The sequence below is a fragment of the Anser cygnoides genome, chromosome 1 (genome assembly GCF_040182565.1).
Source record: "Anser cygnoides isolate HZ-2024a breed goose chromosome 1, Taihu_goose_T2T_genome, whole genome shotgun sequence".
Lineage (NCBI taxonomy): Eukaryota > Metazoa > Chordata > Aves > Anseriformes > Anatidae > Anser > Anser cygnoides.
The window spans coordinates 47,591,938-47,610,407 of record NC_089873.1 but is presented as its reverse complement, the minus strand read 5'-3'; the positions used below and the strand labels follow the sequence as shown (position 1 = coordinate 47,610,407).

Below are 18,470 nucleotides of genomic sequence, written 5' to 3'. Positions count from 1 at the left end.
GGAAAGTGCAACTTTGCTGTTTAATCCATTATCAAAAAAGGAAGGCAATGCGTGTTTGAATGTCTGTCTAATTTTTAACATGGGGAATGAGAGGCTCATTACTGCTAGAATAATATGATGTAACAAATGGATGCAATTGATGTTAAATATTGTGCAGACAGAAAGAGCTGTTTAAACAGTAGGATCCATTTGTATCTATTGCAAAGGCTTGGTGTATTCCCCTGGACAATGCTGTGTCATCTGGAAAGATTTGAAATAGAATGTATTATGATCTTAGTGAAGCCTCAAGAAGTTGGGAAGACTTCAAAATGATAATAGCTTGCTAGGTAAAATACATCACAGAACTTAACTAACAATTGTATTATCTGTTATTTGAGGGAGAGAAATAAAATTTACTGAATATACATGAGCACCACAGGTGCTGCCTGCACCCTGTGTTTGCACTCCTTCTGCTTTGTATTTCTTTTGCAGTACATATATATATAAAAGAGAGAGAGGCACTTTGAAGGGAGGTTTGGATGAGGCCTGTGAAGTTTCTGTCTTTAGCCTAATCAACACATCCATTTCATTTTTACAGCTGGAAAATGGTATGGCTGTTATTGCATCCCCAAAGTCCCATCCTGATAACTTGTTCCATGTCATATACGTATTATAAAGATTTTGCTTTGGGTCTTTCACACTTTCTTTGTATGTTAGGTAAAAGTCAGTGTTTAGTCCTTTTATGAGTCTAAAATCTGAAATGCTGAATACTTTCTGTGCATTTCTCTCAAACAACAGAACAAAATATTGTCTCATGACAAAAGCTGATAAATCTTGTTCTGTTGGCAGTTTAGTTTTGCTTTGAAATGGAATGCCTTGCTGCAGCATTGTAACAAGAAGATTGGATAAACTTGGATTGAATTTAATGTGTTTTTTTAGGGGACAGGGATAGAGAGGTGGAAGGAAAGACTCCATCTGCTGAGGTAGAACATCCATCCATCTTGCCATGACAGGGCCCTCAACCTTCATACAGTAGTTTATCTTGCAGTAAGTAGATAGCCTCTTTCAGGGTTCTGGCATAGGTGAAGCAATCGGAGAGGCTGTGGTGGTTTTACTATTCCTGACAGTTACCTCATGCAATAGTACAGGCTGTGTACTGAAATGTACAGAAAACAGTTCTGCAGAGAGGGCCTGAGTGTTGTCTTTGACAAGCTGAACACAAGTCGGTAGTAGACCTCTGTGGCATGAAGACCAGCCACTGGGGATGCTCAAAATTTTGACTCAGTATTGCTGATCCGTAAGCAATGTGATCTAACTTTGAGGCTGAACTCAGCAATAGGTTTGAAGAAGACTTTGGGGTAAATGACTTCTAAAAACTACCTTCCAACCTAAATTATTCTGCTATTCTATCAGTGGTGTGGCCAACAAAAGCAGGGCCTGCTCTTTTGGAATTACCCAGCAAACATCGCCCTATCCCAGATGGGGCAATTTTATTTATTTATTTTTTTTTGTGGTATCAACAGATGGGTTGCCAAACAATCACCTCTTTTTCTGGTTATTCTTTACAGTACCTGTTCTTCCAAGATGCATAACACAGTGGCATGCAAAGATATATTCTAGTGGAAGTTTGAGTCAGAGTACATGAAGAGGACTTCTAGAGTAAGAAAGAGCAGAGCCTATGATATTTTGTGGAGCAAATCAAAATTTGGGAATGGAATGGAGGAAAAAGCATTCTGCTGCAACCTCCTGCTATTACCAAAACTACCCTCATCCAAACAGTTTATAGTTTTCTGTGCTCATGCAACTGTGTGTCCTTTTTCTCTTCATAGGGACAAAATAGTTTGAGTTTCTGTTCCTGCACATTCTTACTACATGAATGACCAAAGAAGACAATTCTTGTCATGATTCAATGGTCTTTCTCCCTTATTAAATGTACACAATTTTCAGACTTATTCATATTTAATGGTTTTATGATATTTAATCATAGGCAGATAAATTTGTCAATGGAATAATTTCTATACAATTTTATTTATAGAATGTTGTATGCTAAGTGCTGTTCAATTTTCAATGACATAGGAGTGAACAGAGCTTCTTTCTCACCATGTGAAACCCTTGTTTTTGCTCATCAAGAACAAATCATGTTCTTACTTTTTGTGTTTCTTTTTGTCTTCTTTCAAAATATGACAAGAGAAGGGTATATGGATATGCACAGAAAACATTTGTTGGTTGGTTGGTTGATAGTTACCTCCTAGCTTAGTTCAGACTCCTTTTCTTTGTGAGGACAGTACTTTATCCTACTTTTCTGGACTGCGTCTGTCACATGCTTTCAGATCAATTGCAGGTGGGAATGAAGAATCAATTACCATCATAATTTATGGAGGAATAAATGTTAATCAATTCTTTTTGTATCCCAAAGCTAATCAGAGAAACAAGACCTCACTAAAATCCAGCATACCAAAGTATGTTTGAACTTTCTAGGCTAAATCAATTTAGGATGACTTTTTAAAAATAAACAAAGTTCCTGATGTGGTATTTCTCCTTCCCTTCCCCAGCTCCTGTCCTTTCAGAGGAGGGTATGGGAAAAAAAATATCATACTGTCTTGGTTATTTTTCCTTGTTCAGCATTTTTTTTCTCTGGAAAAGCTGAGAGCAACGATTGAGAATGTCTATAGATTGATACAGAATTTGCAAAACTGGTATAATGGAGGGAAACAACCTATGCTTATCAGGAAAGACCTAATGCACCTCATCAGTAATGCATGCAGAACTCTTCACAGTTCTAGGGAAAATTAAGAATCCAAAATGTGGCATCTGACATTTGCTGTCTTCATGCAAGTCCTCACTTTTTTTCTGCCTTATCTGTGCTCTTAACAGAGAATCATGAGGAGTTTGAAATATTGGCTATAAATATGAAGAATTTGTTTTTGAAGAGCTTGAATTCTGCATTCCATATTCATTTAGGGATTTTAGACTGTTTTTATCTCTGTCCCAATGTGTGTGGCTTTTGATACACTAAAAATATTTTTCTTTATGCCTTTAAGGAGCAGAACTGATGAAGCCTTGTTCTTTACAGACTTTGTGTTGTGCATAATGTTGAACTCCAGCTGCTTTTTCTCAGCAAAGGAGCATCTGATTGTCTCCACCATTCAGAAACTTTGGTATCTTAGGATCTGTAACTTCTTTCAGTTTTGCTGGAAATTGATGAGTGGGCACCCAAGCTGTAGTGTGGAGAAGTGGGAATATACTTGGACAATCACCTAAGCCCTTTTTCCTGACAGTATTGGGTGAAAGAGAAAGAAGGAGGAGTTAATGCTTGTCCTAGAGAAGAGTGCTTGTGTTATAACCTGTTGTGTTATAACCTAACTTGGTTGTGAAGGTAGTCTGTGGGTGTGATCTTTGTTCCCCCAAAGTTGGTGCTCTTAAAGGCAGAGATCTTTGTGTTGGTGGGATAAAGGAGAATTAGCCTGAACTGAAGCCCCAACCTGTGAAGCATCTAGTACAAGTGGTTGGTTCCTCCAACAAGTCAGGTGTGAGTCCTGTGGCATGAATGCACCCAGCAAATGGACCCTGTTAGGGATGTGCCAGAGTTTGCATGGAAGTGACTCCTGAAGCTATTCCCTTCATATCGGGTGAGATTCATAAATGATTAAATGAACAGTATTTCTGTGAAGCAAAGCTGCCCGGTTCCCTTGCCTGCCACGACTAACAGGAGTTAAGCTGTTACCTATGCCATTCCCTTGGTGGCGGTGCAAAGGTCTGCGGATGTTTGAGCTGATGGCTGTTGAGAAAACTGAGCATGAGGGAGAGGGGTCGGCTGGTGCTGAGCTGGGGCCTGGTGGGGCCAGGGTTTCTGTGATGGAAAGATTAATGGCTTCTGGAGTCTGAAATTGCCTGTAAAAGTGGGAGTATACCTGGAAAGAGGAGGAGGGAGAATTTTCCTTTGTAAACTCACCAGAGATAGAGGATGTAGCTGAGCTGTCAATTGACTTTTAAAAGCTGAAAAAGCCTAATTTATCAAGCTGTTGCAATATTGACAGCTTCTTCTGCTTTGCTTGTGCTGATAGCCCTTCAGTACTCTGTTTCTCTCCTTCATGTCTTTTACGTTTTCTCTCACTGTCTAATTTGTGAGGAAGCCTCTTCTAACTCCTGTGATATCCTCTCTCCCCCTCCTCTGCATCCCTCTGCTGGTCATCTCTGACACGACGCCTGTGAAGACCTGCCAGTTGGGCCACATGAAGCCAGGAGACAAAATGACAAAATGTGACTTGGAAAGCTGTTCAGTGAACGGGGTTTAATTTTATAAACTATTACTTTCCTTTGCCCAACTCTGTTTCTTTCACCTGTTCCTTTTGGCCCCAGAAAAAGGCTGCAAGGTCTTAAAACAAACTCTGTGTTTCTGTTTTATGTCTGCCCAAGAGAGAGATGGCTTGGGCTGCCAAGTGCTCTCCTCATGCTGGTGGTGAATAAGGAGCAGCACATCAAAGAGGTCTGGGGCAGGCTGTTCTCCACCCCTACTACACAGGGCTCATTATCAAGCATAGAGTATTTTCTGGATGTGTACATTACCATCAGCCAGTCTCACAAAAAGCCAAGCGAGGCTCTTGCAGGATGGCTGCTCCCAAACAGGCAACCACCCAGGAGGCATTTGGGTAATTCTGAGACTTACTGAGGAGCCACGTGGAGAGTGAGAGGCACCTGCACGAGGTGCGTAGCTGTGGTGTCTTCTGCTGCCCCTGCAGGCAGCCTCAGGGAGATGGTAGGAGACAGAAGGAGAGGAATATGCAGGCTGAAAACAAAAAGAAACAAAACAAAACAAAAAAGCAACACGTAATGGAATTTGTTACATCTTTAATATAGTTGACATGAATAATAATCATTAAAAAAAAAAAAAAAGAATTGAAATGGAGCCGCTAGGGTCAGTGTTTACTGCGGGCTTAAAAAGTGTATGCAGTTTCTGTAGAATCTTCTAAAATGGCTGTATTGTAAATACGCAGCAAAATTTAACAATATAGTCAAAACAAAAAACTGCATCCTAAGATAAACAACTGAAATCTGTGCATAGGCAGATGCAATGGAAATTCTGTTTATTATGTGAACATAAAGCCTTTGTTCCGGTACCCCACCAACTGCCTTTGACATGCTTGTCTGCTTCTGTTTCTGTTAAAACTGTCAGGGAGCAGCAAGGGCTGGCTGGTCCCTAGGGGACAGGGAGCTGGGGGTGACCCCAGCACAGTCTGTGCCCTCACCCAAGGGACAATCCTATGGGGTCTGCACTTGGTGGGCAAAGCAGGCTCCATCCACAGCTCCAGACAAGGTGATTGATGACCAAGGTCTGGGGTACATCCAAAGGACCCAGCGTGGAGCAAAAGGAGCCAGGACCAGGGACATGAACGGAGACAGGAACAGACTGAGGTGGCCTATTCGGGAGATAGGTCCAAGGGCCATCCGGGAGGCAGAACCAGAGGCAGGGCTGGAGGCTGGTGCTTCTGTGGTGTCACAGGGAACCAATGGCCCTGGAAAGGGGTCCTGGGCCATCGGCAGTGCGAAGGGCAGTCTGGTCAGGGATGGCAAGAACTGTTTAGTAGTGCTCACAGTGCCTGAAAAAAATAAGCAAAAATTCTCCGTCCCGGTGTTTGCTTTCTAAAGCTTGTTAGTGTTAGTGTTTTCAACAGTCAGTTTGTATTCATGTGCTGTAGGGGTACTTCAGATGAACATGCCGATGCTGCTTTTTCCCTTTTTGGCCGCTGTGCCTAGCTTTTTTCTCTACTGAAGTTTGTGAGCCACTGGTCCCACTAGGCCTTTTAAAAAATTGTTTTGCCTACTTACCGTTTCCATATTTTTTCCCAAACATTTGTCATGTAAATATTTCTCCTCCCAGAACTCTGATTAGTTACATGAACAGAAGTGACTTTGGTATTAATGATGCTATTATATACTACACTGAGTCCATTAATAAATTAATAATGCTGTGTCTTGTTTGTTTATAAATGAGGCTCACCAAGGGCTGTTTCAAATGAAAAATACCACTGATTGCTTGTAATTTAATCTAGTGAGTTTTTATGCATGTGAGGCAAAGGCAATTAGCCCTAACAGAGAGAGTTCTAATTCCCAACTAGATTTCAAGTTTAATACAAATAATTTAGTTAAAAATAGCAACCTGTAAATGTTGACCCAAAAAAATATATATACATATTGGAGTTCTTCTGGTTTGGACAGCCATTTTTAATAGCTGTTACTGTTTTGAATTGTGACTGTCTTTATTCCTTCTTCCTGAGTGACTGAAGAGAATACTATTTTTTTGTATGTATTCCTAAATTGGAAATTTATTTGTATTTTGTTGACTTGTCCTAGCACCAAAATCTGGAATTCTCCTGTAATGAAAGATAAAATGTTGTTAGGCAGCACAATTTATTCACAAAAGCATGTAAACTGCAAAGTTGTGCAAGCCTTTATTTCTCCTTTCTTTCCTTGTCAGCTTTTTGCATTGTTGATTGATTTACTGTAGTGCTGCTGTCAGTATTTTACCAATAGTCTGGTAGGATCTCATGACTGGCGTTTTGCCTTTTTAAAAACCATCCCATTGCTACAGTGAAGAATTTGAACCTCTAAATCAGCCATCATAGCTGTTAGCCTCCTTTTATTATTATTAATGTGCTCCTGGGAAAGGAATATTGAACAGTAATTAGGAGCAAATAAAGTACTGGAATAAGCTTGAACAGGTCAGTTTCTTGGCAAAGAGGCCTTTAATAGGTTATCTTTATTTTCATATTATAATAATTATTAATACAGTAATGTGCATTAATTTATGTTGTCAAATGGAGTTTAAAATGCTTCTACAGATCACATTGTTAAAAAATGAGTAATTATTTGGAAACCACAGCAGCACTGTTGATGCTCAGTTTAGTAATTAACTGCTTTATTTTAATGTTACTTGTTTTTGCTAAAAGTGGCAAAAAATTTCTGAATATTTTTTCTGAATATTATTTCATATAATTGTAGAAAAAATCTGATCATATTCTGTACATACTGTATTAAAATGTAGATTAAATGCATTTTTATTTTATGCACAGGAAATGCTTTTGGAAGAAAAAACTTTTAAGCATTGGATTATACTGTGGGACATCAGATCGTTTTAAAGTATTTTTATACTTTCTGCAGGTAGGTGTATTGTTATGATCAAAGAGCAGGAAAGCTGATACAAAGTTGTAGGTTTATCAAGTGATCATGTAGATTTCTCTCTTTTTAGTTCTGAGTGATATCAGAGTAATGAAACAGCTTTGATATAAAAGCATTTGGTGGCTCATTGCTTTATTTATCTAATAGGAATTATTTGATGTATTCTTCTACAGACAACTTGTATGTTAGAGGATCAGGCATATAAAGTACCTTCAATTTTTTCACTATGGAATCTTGATAGTAGATTTTTCCTCCTAGTAGCAATCTGTGCATGCATTCATTATACATATCTTTGTAAGACACTGTTTTTTTTTCTTCTCTCTCCTGAGTTTGCGCAATCCCCCTGCATTCAACCCTGGAGGTCACCACTGATCTCTTCGTATATGTGGAGTAATAATGTATAGGAAATGTATCAGTTTTATATTTTTGAAGTCTAATTACTCCAAAAAGGAATTTTTATTTACCTGTTTTTTGTAAAATTATACAAAGGGAAAAATGTTCCAGACAGAAAGGTCTATGAGCTGAGAAGGCAGTGGTGAGAAGTCATTCTTCAACTGTTTTTTGTCAAAACTCGTAGTTTTTTCTTTGTCATTGTGAAATATGTTCTCTGGGCTGTTCCTTAATAGATTTTTAACAAATGTGAAGTAGAAGGCAAAAAACAGTATTTATTTATGTTTCATTTATTTATTTTATTTTATTATTATTATTATTATTATTTAAAAGCATTCCTTTTCTTTTCTGTCTTCATATCTGTAAGTTGCATGTGTGTATTTACACTGTCCAGGTGACAGTTGGTAGCACTTTTTGTTAGCAAATAGCAGCAATTATTGTTTATTATTACTGCTTAACCTTCAATAAATGCTTTCTCTTAGAGCTGCTACGTTAAGAATAATAATTTCTTAATCTTCAACAACTTAATAGTTAATGTAAATGCAAACATGTTGAGTATTATTTAGAGGCAGCGTATGTTCTACATCTAATTTATAAATCATAAGTAAGTGTTATGAGACTTCAGACGAGACATTCTTTATTATTAAACTCTTAAGTATCATTTTGCTAAGAAGCCTGAGAAATCTCAACTACTAAAATTTTTAATTCAGCACAGCTTTTCTTTTCCAGCATCTAGCAGCATTACCTTGGGGAAGCTGAGATGACTGTGTAAATTGAAACAGTAAGTCTACAGGAGGTCATTTCTCTTCAGGAGTATAACCAAGGGAGGTGCAGAAAAAATTCTTCAACAGGTAACATTTTGGGAGGTCACTTTATAGTGACCTCTTGATTTTTCTCTCTTCAGAAATTGGTATGTAGTAAAAATATTTCTTCCCAAACAGCCCATTTCTCTTGGCTACATTGCTCTTTGTTGTTTTGTTTTGCTTTGTTTTGTTTTGATCTGTTTCCTTTCCCATGGGTGAGATGGAGAGAACAAACTGTGGAGGAGAAAATTAACAACAATACTTATTTTCATATGCTGTAATTCATGGATGGCAATGAAAAGTGGTGGATAGGCCCAGTTTTCACTGTTGTAGGGTATCTACATTCTACTCCTGTTATCACCATAGACGTACATGAAAAAATATGTTTGACACTTAGTTGAGCCAGGTGCTCAGTAGCTTGCTGCTCCTTTATCAAATAGACCATGTAAGCTTTTCTTTAATGGGCATCCATGCCTCTGAAAAAACAAGGACATATCCATACAAGCAACAAAAGAAAAATGCTTAGGATTAGTTCAGAATAAAACTCCTTCACCAATTTGTTGGGATTATTCTTAACTGCCCATGTGTGATTTGGGTTTAGAGATAGTACTTATGTGTATTTGAAGTTTTGCACTGAGCAATAGTGCTTGCTTTGTACTTTTGTGTTCACTTTTTCAGGCAGGTGTCTTTGCAGGAAACTTCCTGCTCAGGTTTTTTTGCTTTAATACAATTTCTGGCCATAATTATTTTAAAAACTAGGGACCATATTTTGCCTTTATTGAGATCAGATCTAGTGTGATCAGACCTTAAATAATTGAATCTCAATAATGTATATGACACGGAATATGCAAGTTTATTTGTGATTTGAAAATTTTCTATTGTCATGAATTTAGGGGAATTGCATTGCTTAAAGGTGCTGTGTGGGAATTATCAATGTTATTCCAAATGATGCAATTATCTGTATGTTAGTTACTTTTGTAATGAATTTAAATGGCTCATAAGAAGTGCAATAGTTTGGCCTTTTAAAAATTCAGCTGGGAAATTAAAATCTCTCTTTTTTTTTTTTTTTTTAATTGATATAAAGATAACATCTGCAGCCAGAGATCAGAAGACACGAGAGTTAGTAGCTGGGACATGCATGTTTAGAAAAGCTGAGAATAGCAAAATTTTTTTATTGCAGCACTATTGCACATTGCCTGCACTGGATTGACTGGACCTGCCGTTTGTCCTAGTGAGGCTATTTCTGTCTGGGATATTTGCAGATCAGAACCTTCTGTGAATACAAATAAGACCATAGAAGTTGGATCCATGAGTAGGAAGTGCAAAGATACACACTTAAATCCTTAGGAAGACTGACTCACTACCTTTCAGGAGCACACAGGATAATGCCTTAGTGATAAAAAATAAAATAAAATAAAATAGAATGAAAATAATACCCAAGCTTTTCCAACTCCAAAGGGCTGGAGGCACAATCCCACTTCCTCTCTGGCAGTAGTGTTCACCACTAGTATGGAAAAATAAATAAATTGTAAGGCTGTCTGCAGGTGCAAAATGGAACTGTAGCAGCAGTTCCCATTTTTAGACTTCCTTAACTAACAGCTAAGCTCAGCTGGCATTCAGACATCACAGCCTGAGATGGGTACTTTAACTGTGTGCTAGTGATGACTTTTTTTTTTTTTTAATGGTTTGATTCTTGATGAAAAATCCATGTCAGGTGAGAACCTCAAATTTTGTGAGGCTCCTTACTTTTTCTTACAGGTTGTATTTAGCTTGAGTGCAGCTACATGAAGCGCTGCTGTGTTGCTTTCCACATTTCAGTCTTGCTTGAATGGAGTTAGAAATGAAGCTTCTCCACAAAGGGAGAAACAAGGCTGTTTAATAAATAGACATGTATGTGTTGAACACATTGTGTATGCATTATGAGTGTCTCCTGCACTCCAGCAATGGAATATTTTGGGTTTTGGAAAATGTTTGAATTCTGAAAATAGCTTTTAAATTTAAAGATATTTTTGAATGTCTAAGTGCTTCAGTTTTCTGTACCTTGGCATCCTAATTTGTCCTGCACCCCCCATCATGCATTCTTCCTTCTTTCACCAGAAAAGGATTTCATGGTGCCTCTAGTCGAATGCCAGGAGAGGTTGCATTTCACAGTGAAAATGTGAGGGGAGATTTTTTACTGAAGGTCTATTGAAAAATAGCTGAAGGAGCTGCAGGGGAGAAAAAGCAGTTTTGTCTCATTCTCACTGCTTTTTTTTTTTTTGACTCACAGAAATCTGATTTGGATCTTCAGGGATTTTGGAGAAATTCTGTCAAGAAACAGAAATGGCATACAAGCTGTGAGAAGTACTTGTACCCCCTTCACCAAAATATGCTCCTAATGCGAAAAGAATTTGAAGGCAGTTACTTGTGAGCAGGTTGGGTCAACCCAGAGATCAGGTCATCAGGCAAACTTGTGGTTATAGCGATAGGCTGAGTCACCTTCCACTTTTTTCTTTGTTCTTGCCTGAAATGTCAGTTCTTAAGAGCCCTGTCTTCCCCAGCTTGGCTCTGCATTGGCACTGCAGTAGGTAAGTAGCTCTGAAAACTGCTTCTCTGTTGGCTCAGGTGCTTGACTGTGTTTTTAAATACCTTATCTTAAACATCTAACTTTAAAATGCTGCATTTAAAATAAATTCAGGTGAGAGCCATGAGTGATGTTTGGGAGAGAACCACAGTAATCCTTTCCTAGTTAATTCTGGAAGACATGAAGTGTGCATGCCTGGAGCAGGTTATGAGGGTAGAAAACTCAGACAGGGCATTGCAGGCTGCTCTTAGAACAATCCCTTCCCCCCACCCCTTTTCTAGACATTTACAAAAATAGAAGAAAAGCTATCTCTAATAAAAGGATGAGCCAATCATTCTTAATAATTGGCTTTCAGTTAAATTTACAGTACATTAAAAAAAAAAAACACAAAAAAGGCCGTTCTGAAGCTCAATAGTACCTTCATTTTCCTCATGGTTGCTTCATTTTGAGCATGTCTCAGTACAATGTAGGTAAAAAGAAATGCTTTCTTTTTCGAAGCTTGTGGGAATATCTCATTTTCCTTTTTTCTCTACCAGTTCCAGCAGAGTGAACCTAATATATATTCCCAAGGAATTAAATTCACTGAGAACTGTGGAGTTTACTCTGGAAGAACTTCAGAACATTTCCCCCCCCTTTTTTCTCTAATGAAAAAATACGTGTCTTCTTTTTCTTTTTTTTTTTTTTTAGGAACTAAGGATCTAAGGCAGTCTTTTGTTAAAATGGGAGGTTGTTCTGACGTTTTCAACCAAATTTTTCTTTTCGGTTGCTACTTACTGTGTTGTTGGCTGACTGCACCTTCCTTAACTATGTCCCTCTAGCTACAAAATGTCTGTTTTATACTTTTGCTCTAATATGTTTATAGTCTTTAGAGTATTTTAGCCTCTTCCAAGACAAAAAAAAAATCTTAAAAATATAACATTCACTATTATTTTGCATTCCCTATATTATTACCAGATAAATCTAGTATGCTTTTGTCCTTTAAGCATTTAGTTTTTATTATATCATAGGTTAGAATTGTATTATCCTTTTTATATTCCTGGGATTAGGCCTGGGGTCAGAGACTACCCAGTGATTGCCCAGCAAGTCCACAGTGAGTCGGGGCAGCTCTGAAGCCAAGCCAGGGGATCTGGGCCCAGGTGAAAATGAGGGGGGTGGGAGAGAGCCCATCAGTAGTGTGGTAGAGAGGGGAGCCAGCAGAGCAGCCACAGCTGGAAACCTGGGATAGCCCCTCCTTTCTCGCTTTCTTCACAGCTCTTAACTGCAACAACTGGATGTGGGCTCAGACAGCTAAACCAAACTTAGCCAGATTAAACTCCACCAGGGAGATGTGATCAGAGGCCTGATCTCGTGTGTTTAATTCCTTCTCAATAGTGAGACTTCCTAGTTATCAAATCACAGTGTCAGAATGGTTGATATTGGAGGAGACCTCTGGAGATCGTCTATTCCTCACCCCTGCTTGAGCAAGGTCATCAAGAGCAGGCTGCCCAGGACTGTCCAGATGGCTTCTGAATATCTCCAAAGACGGAGATGAGATAAAATTAAAAGTTGGATTGGATCCTGAAGCTTTGGCACCCAAGAGCTAATTAGCCACTTCCAGATTACTGATTGTTATCTACATTCAGTATAGGCCAATAGCCCCAGCCTCTCCTAGACACAGCTGAAAATGCTGAGAAAAAAAGAAAAGCAGTGGACAACATTATTTTCTTTCTCTCTTGGCCTAATTCTTTATTTGTTTTCCTTGCTCACTCTTAGCATTGAGGTTCAAGCAGGTATTAGCTGAGTGACTTCCACCTCCCATCCTCTCTTATGCAACACTAACGTATGGTTATGTGCAATGATGAGGTATCTGAGCTTCTCATTTCTTCTTAGCTGAGCTAGAAGCCCATGTGATCAAGAAAAATATCAAAAGTCAATTTCATAGTATGCCACTAACCTTGTGTGTTGAATAAGAGTTTTCTTACTTCTTAGGAGACTAGTGTTATCACATATTCAGCTGCATGTTTCTGGTGTTTTCAGTTTTGTTCTCTGGAAGCTGAAAAGAAATAATTCATTACTTGTCTGCTAGAAAAGATCCTGTTTGATCTTCATCATGTTTGTGTGCATATGTTTTTGGAAGCAATTTTTAAATATACTTAGCTTTTCTTTGCATGTTGTTATTTTTTAATCAGGAAGTCTGTAAATGAATAAAGTCAACAAGTCACCAAAAGAAATCCACAACAAACAAACTTGAAAGAAGTGCTAGAAAATCAGTTTGGTTCAGAATTTTCCATGTCAAAACATAAATGATTTTCCTGAACTTTGTGGAGGAGAAGCATTAATAGTTTTGTGCTTGTAAGGGTGCTTGGGTATTGGGCCGGGAATTTAGTTGTCATGGAATTTAAGTGGCTTTCCTCATCCTGTACATATGTGCCAGTTCTACATTACAAATATTCTAGTTAAGTCCAGATCCTCCACATCTGTGAAAAGGTATTTTAATTTTTACCATTTTAGCGGTTTCAGTTTTCAGTAAAAATATGAATTATATCTTTTATAAAGCTAACCTAAGGTGGATGAGTACTGATATTTTGTTTGGTTTCACCAGCTGTTGATGTTGAGATGAAGCCTGGTATAACTTTTTTTTTTCCCCTTCAAGACAGGGAACAGTGACATGACAAGATACCAAAAGCCTAGGAACTGTGAGAAGGAAGGATTAGTGTACCTTGCTTTACTTTAATTTTACTAGCATCTATTTAAGTCCAGTGCCTGAACAAATTAGGAAAAGATTGTGCTTTGTTAAAAGCTCAAACCCACTTGCTGCTTTCATTAATGTATGACTTAGATCCTGAAAACCCTGAAACTGAGAAATGACATTGTTATTTCAAATGTTTAAAAAATCCCTCAAAACACAAGAAAGACTTTGATTTCTTTCTTAAAGAAATCATGTTGAGCAAAGTTCTGATTAAATAAAGCAAGCCAGAAAGCTACAATTTTTATTTAGAAAATGTTTGCTAGATGATGAATTGATATTCATTTAAGCAAAACCATGATTTTTTTGGAGGCAAGTTTGCTTTGGCAAACTGTTTTTCTGTTATGACAGTGAATTTCTTATAAACAAAATGTTTCTCAAATGGTATTCTTAAAATATCTCGCAATGACTTATTAAGTTATTTTCATGGTAGTTGTTAGCTAACCAAAAACTAATACTTCTGTAGCAGTGAAAGAAAAAAAAATGCATTGATGGTCATTAATGCTCGTATAAATTTAAAATAAAAGAATGCTTGAATGGTATTACTCCACACTGTGAAATGAAATCCTGATATCTTGTCTGTTTGTTTGTTTAATTATACTTAGATTAAATTCAAAACAGCCAGCTGATCTTAGCAGCTGGTAAATATTTACTGTTCATTTGCCAAACTCCTCAGAGCACAAATTTTTGCTTTTTTTCCTGTGTGCTAATATTTAATGGAGAACTGATGCCTCAAAAATTCCACTTTAGGAAGTAGAGGGGATGGGGGTAGCCAAGACATTTTATGTACTCATTTTGCATATGAAAAATATATGCAGAAATGTTGGGAACATTCAAGAGCTAGGAGCTGTGTATGTTGATCATTAAACACGTCTGCCTTGAAAATGCACCAAGACTTGAGTAACAGGCTGCTATTATTGGTGTTCTTGATGGAGTATACCTGTGCCCCTGTTTCTTATAGCTTTGTTTAGCACGGATTCATCAAAATGGCTTTGTGTTTAAGAATGAATAGGAACATTAGAAGCGATGTGCAAGTTGGACTTGTGTACTGAAGCAGTAGGCTTCAGGCTACAGTAAGCCACCTGACATTTGCTTTAGGAAGTGCAGAGGAAAGACATTTACTTTCTGAATCATACATCAATCATTGGGTATGTGGATGTATCTGTTCTAGTGAATGATGGAGCATTATCAACCCATAAAATGTATTAGCTGCTCAGAAAGTGACAAGGAATATGCTTTGGACTGTTGTGCAAAACAAATCCAGATACGCATGTCCCATGAAGAATAAGTTTTCCTGAGAGGTATGTGGCCTAGACTGAACAATTTTAGAATCACAGAATTGTAGACTCATTAAGGTTGGAAAAGACCTCCAAGACCATCTCGTTCAACCATCTCCCTACCACCAATGTCACCCACTAAACCATGTCCCTAATTGCCAGGCCCAACCTTTCCTTGAACACTCCCAGGGACTGTGATGCCACCGCCTCCCTGGGCAACCTGTTCCAATGCCTGACTGCTCTTTCTGAGAAGAAATGTCTCCTCATTTCCAACCTAAACCTCCCCTGGCACAACTTGAGGCCATCCCCTCTAGTCCTATCGCTAGTTATCTGTGAGAAGAGGCCTACCACCAGCTCCCCACACCTTCCTTTCGAGTAGTTGTAGAGAGCAATAAGGTCTCCCCTGAGCCTCCTCTTCTCCAGACTAAACAACCCCAAGTTCCCTCAGCTGCTCCCCACAGGACTTGTGTTCCAGGGCCTTCACCAGGTCCCTCCTCTGGACGTGTTCCAAGGCCTCAGTGTCCTTCTTATCCTGAGGGGCCCAAAGCTGAGCACAGTACTGGAGGTGTGGCCTCACCAGAGCAGAGTACAGGGGAACGATTACCTCTCTGGTCCTGCTGGCTGCACTATTCCTGATACAAGCCAGGATGCCGTTGGCCTTCTTGGCCACCTGGGCACACTGCCGGCTCATGTGCTCATGTTCAGGTGTGTTGACCAACACCCCGAGATCCTTTTCCTCTGCACAGCTTTCCAGCCACTCTCCCCCAGGCCTGTAATGTTGCGTGGGGTTGTTGTGACCAAAGTGCAGGACCCGGCACTTGGTTATGTTGAACCTCATCCCACTGGCCTCTGCCCATTGACCCTGCCTGTCCAGGTCCCTCTGCAGGACATTCCTACCCTTCGCAACACTTCCCCTCGACTTGGTGTCATCTGCAGACTTACTGAGGGTGCACTCAATTCCTTCATCCAAGTCATCAATAAAGGTATTAAAGAGGATGGGCCCCAACACTGACCCCTGGGGAACACCACTGGTGACCGGTTGCCAGCTGGATTTCACTCCATTCACCATCACTCTCTGGGCCTGGCCGTCCAGCCAATTTTTAACCCAGCACAGAGTGTACCTGCCCAAGCCATGGGCTGCTAGCTTCTCCAGGAGAATGCTGTGGGAGACTGTGTCAAAGGCTTTGCTGAAGTCTAGTTAGATTATGTCTACAGCCTTTCCTTCATCCACCAGGCATGTCACCTGCTCATAGAAGAGAATGTAATTGATTTTTAAAGACCAGTATACCTTAAAACTGTTCAATATATCTGTTTACATCTGGTAAGAGACCAGTGCTGACTACTCGAGCAGTTCAGAAGTCATTACCCAGAACTGAGCAGCCATGAAACTTAGTCCTGTACTGAGTGCTGCACTTTTGCTAGCTTGCTTTGTCTTGTGGACCTCCGGGCTGGCTCTCTATCAGGGTGGCAGGTACAGTGCTACTGATTGCGTAGCAGACCGTTTTATTCATTTAAATTGAAGGGCATTTTGCTGGAAGACCCAGTTGAGTTCTGTTTCTTTATATGCTTGCAAAATCCTGCCTGAAGGTGTAGAGGCTGTAAGCTGTCAAGACTTCCAGTTAAAAAAGGCCACATGACTAGCTCTAGAGATGCCTCTGTCTACTCCTTAGGCAATGAATTAGGCATGCCTCTAAACGTATGTGCGTGATATCTGGTGGGAATTACGTAACAGTTCTCTCTCTCCCTCTCTCTTTTTTTTTTTTCTTTTCTACCCACAGGCTAAAATTAATATATTTAAGCCAGTAAACCTACATTTCTTAAAGTAGTATGTAGTCAGTTGTGATCTGCTTGGCTCCTGAATAGAAGAAATGTTTCATGAATTTGAAATCTGTAAACTTAAAGGCAAAAACAAACAAAGAAGAAAACCAAACCCAAGACCTGACAACAATTTCAAAGTAGTTGTTATTACTGCATCTATTTTTAGCAACCCTTTTAATGTTTATTTCATTTTTCCATTTTTTTTTTCCTAATTATTTTGAATAATTGAAAGTTCTGAGCTTTGGAGTATGAAGTTCTTTTTTTTTTTTTTTTTTTTTTTCATTAAGGAATCAACTTATTTGTAGTCAAATTAAGAATTATATGAAATACAGAAACTGAAAAGTCTAGATACTCATCTGAAAAGTCTTAGCAGTGCTCCTCCTCTCACCTTTAGTAATATTAGATGCTGCTTTTAATACTGTTGGTTGGCAATGTAGAAAGTCTAGCTTCCTAAACAAAGGAATTTTGAACTTGACAGCGTTTCTTGAAATTCTATAGTGTGTATTTAAGTGGAATAGATCATGTGGTGTCTTGCAGTTGTGCATTTAAAGAGAAAGGTAAACAGTTTCCAGACATAAGAGTATGATAACTAATGAACAGAGGAGGACAACTGATCTCTCTCTTCTGTGGTATTTTCCTCACTAAGGCAAGCACAGGATATTTTGAATTATACATGAACTCTTACATGTTAGTGGCTGAGCCCAACCCCCAGTCTTGCAAAATTTTTTGGTTTCTGTTACCACATTATTTTCCTTTGATAATGAGATTATTTAGTTTTGCTACAGCTTGCTTTTAATTCTGGATGGAACTAGCTATTTACGAACTGAGAGGAATGGTCATGGGAAATTGAAGGGTTACTGCCTTGGCTTAATATTTCATAGGAGAGTGAATTGCATTATGCCTCTGAGAACATGAAGTTTCAGATCATGCCTCTCAAAACATTTCTATAAAGAATCCTTCACCAAAGTATTCATTCAGTGTTTTTCCTTTTCCCTTTTGCTGTTTCTTTCATAATCATATGTTAATGTTGGTCCTGCTCTCCTGACTGGCACTTCAGCGCCTCAAGGCATTTGGATATGGGTTGTAACACTAGCAAATTGCCACATATATGGAAATTGCCCATTTGCCACCAATACTATATCAGAGAGGCAGCAGGAGGTCCTCACTGCCTTTCATATGTGCTCTAAAGTTAATGCTTTTATTAGCAGGGAACTGTGAAGAGGAATAGCAGTTTGTATTCCCAGGCTACCTTACTGTAAGCTTTGTTGTCAACTTTTGCAGTGTTTTTTCTATTTTTTTTTTTTTTTGCACAGAATCTCAGCATTCGCTGATAGCCAATTAATTAACCTCTGTTTAAAAACTAGTTTTGGAGTCAAGGTCTCATGGCCTGTCTAAATTAATGTTGCTTGTAAACATCATGTTTTCATAAATATATAAGCAATGTGTCAGCATGAAAAACAGGTGTGTTGATTTGTCTGAAATACTTTTTGCTTAAGTATTAAGTTGGTGTTATGCATTGAATTTGGAATGTAGTAACTAATCAATACCCATGAGTTTGTTTTTATAACTGTTTGGATGTGTTGCTGGAAAAAAGTTCTTTGAAATTATCATTTGTAATGATATACTTAAAAATGTGTACAAAAAAAAATCAAAAAAAAACCAAAAACAAAATCCCAGGACCTAAATGAGTAGTTAAAATTGCCTCAAGGTTTTGCACAACTTGTGTGATTTTACTGCCT

At 38.6% G+C, this 18,470-nt stretch overlaps 1 long non-coding RNA gene across 1 annotated transcript; it reads right to left on the bottom strand.

Annotated features, from left to right (window-relative positions):
- Positions 1 to 8,444: 8,444 nt before the first annotated feature.
- Positions 8,445 to 13,695, bottom strand: LOC125182476 (uncharacterized). Its single transcript, XR_007162377.2, has 3 exons — positions 12,845 to 13,695; positions 9,785 to 9,852; positions 8,445 to 8,582 (listed from the first exon to the last, which is right to left on the bottom strand). It is a non-coding gene; the product is annotated as an uncharacterized lncRNA (long non-coding RNA).
- Positions 13,696 to 18,470: the final 4,775 nt, after the last annotated feature.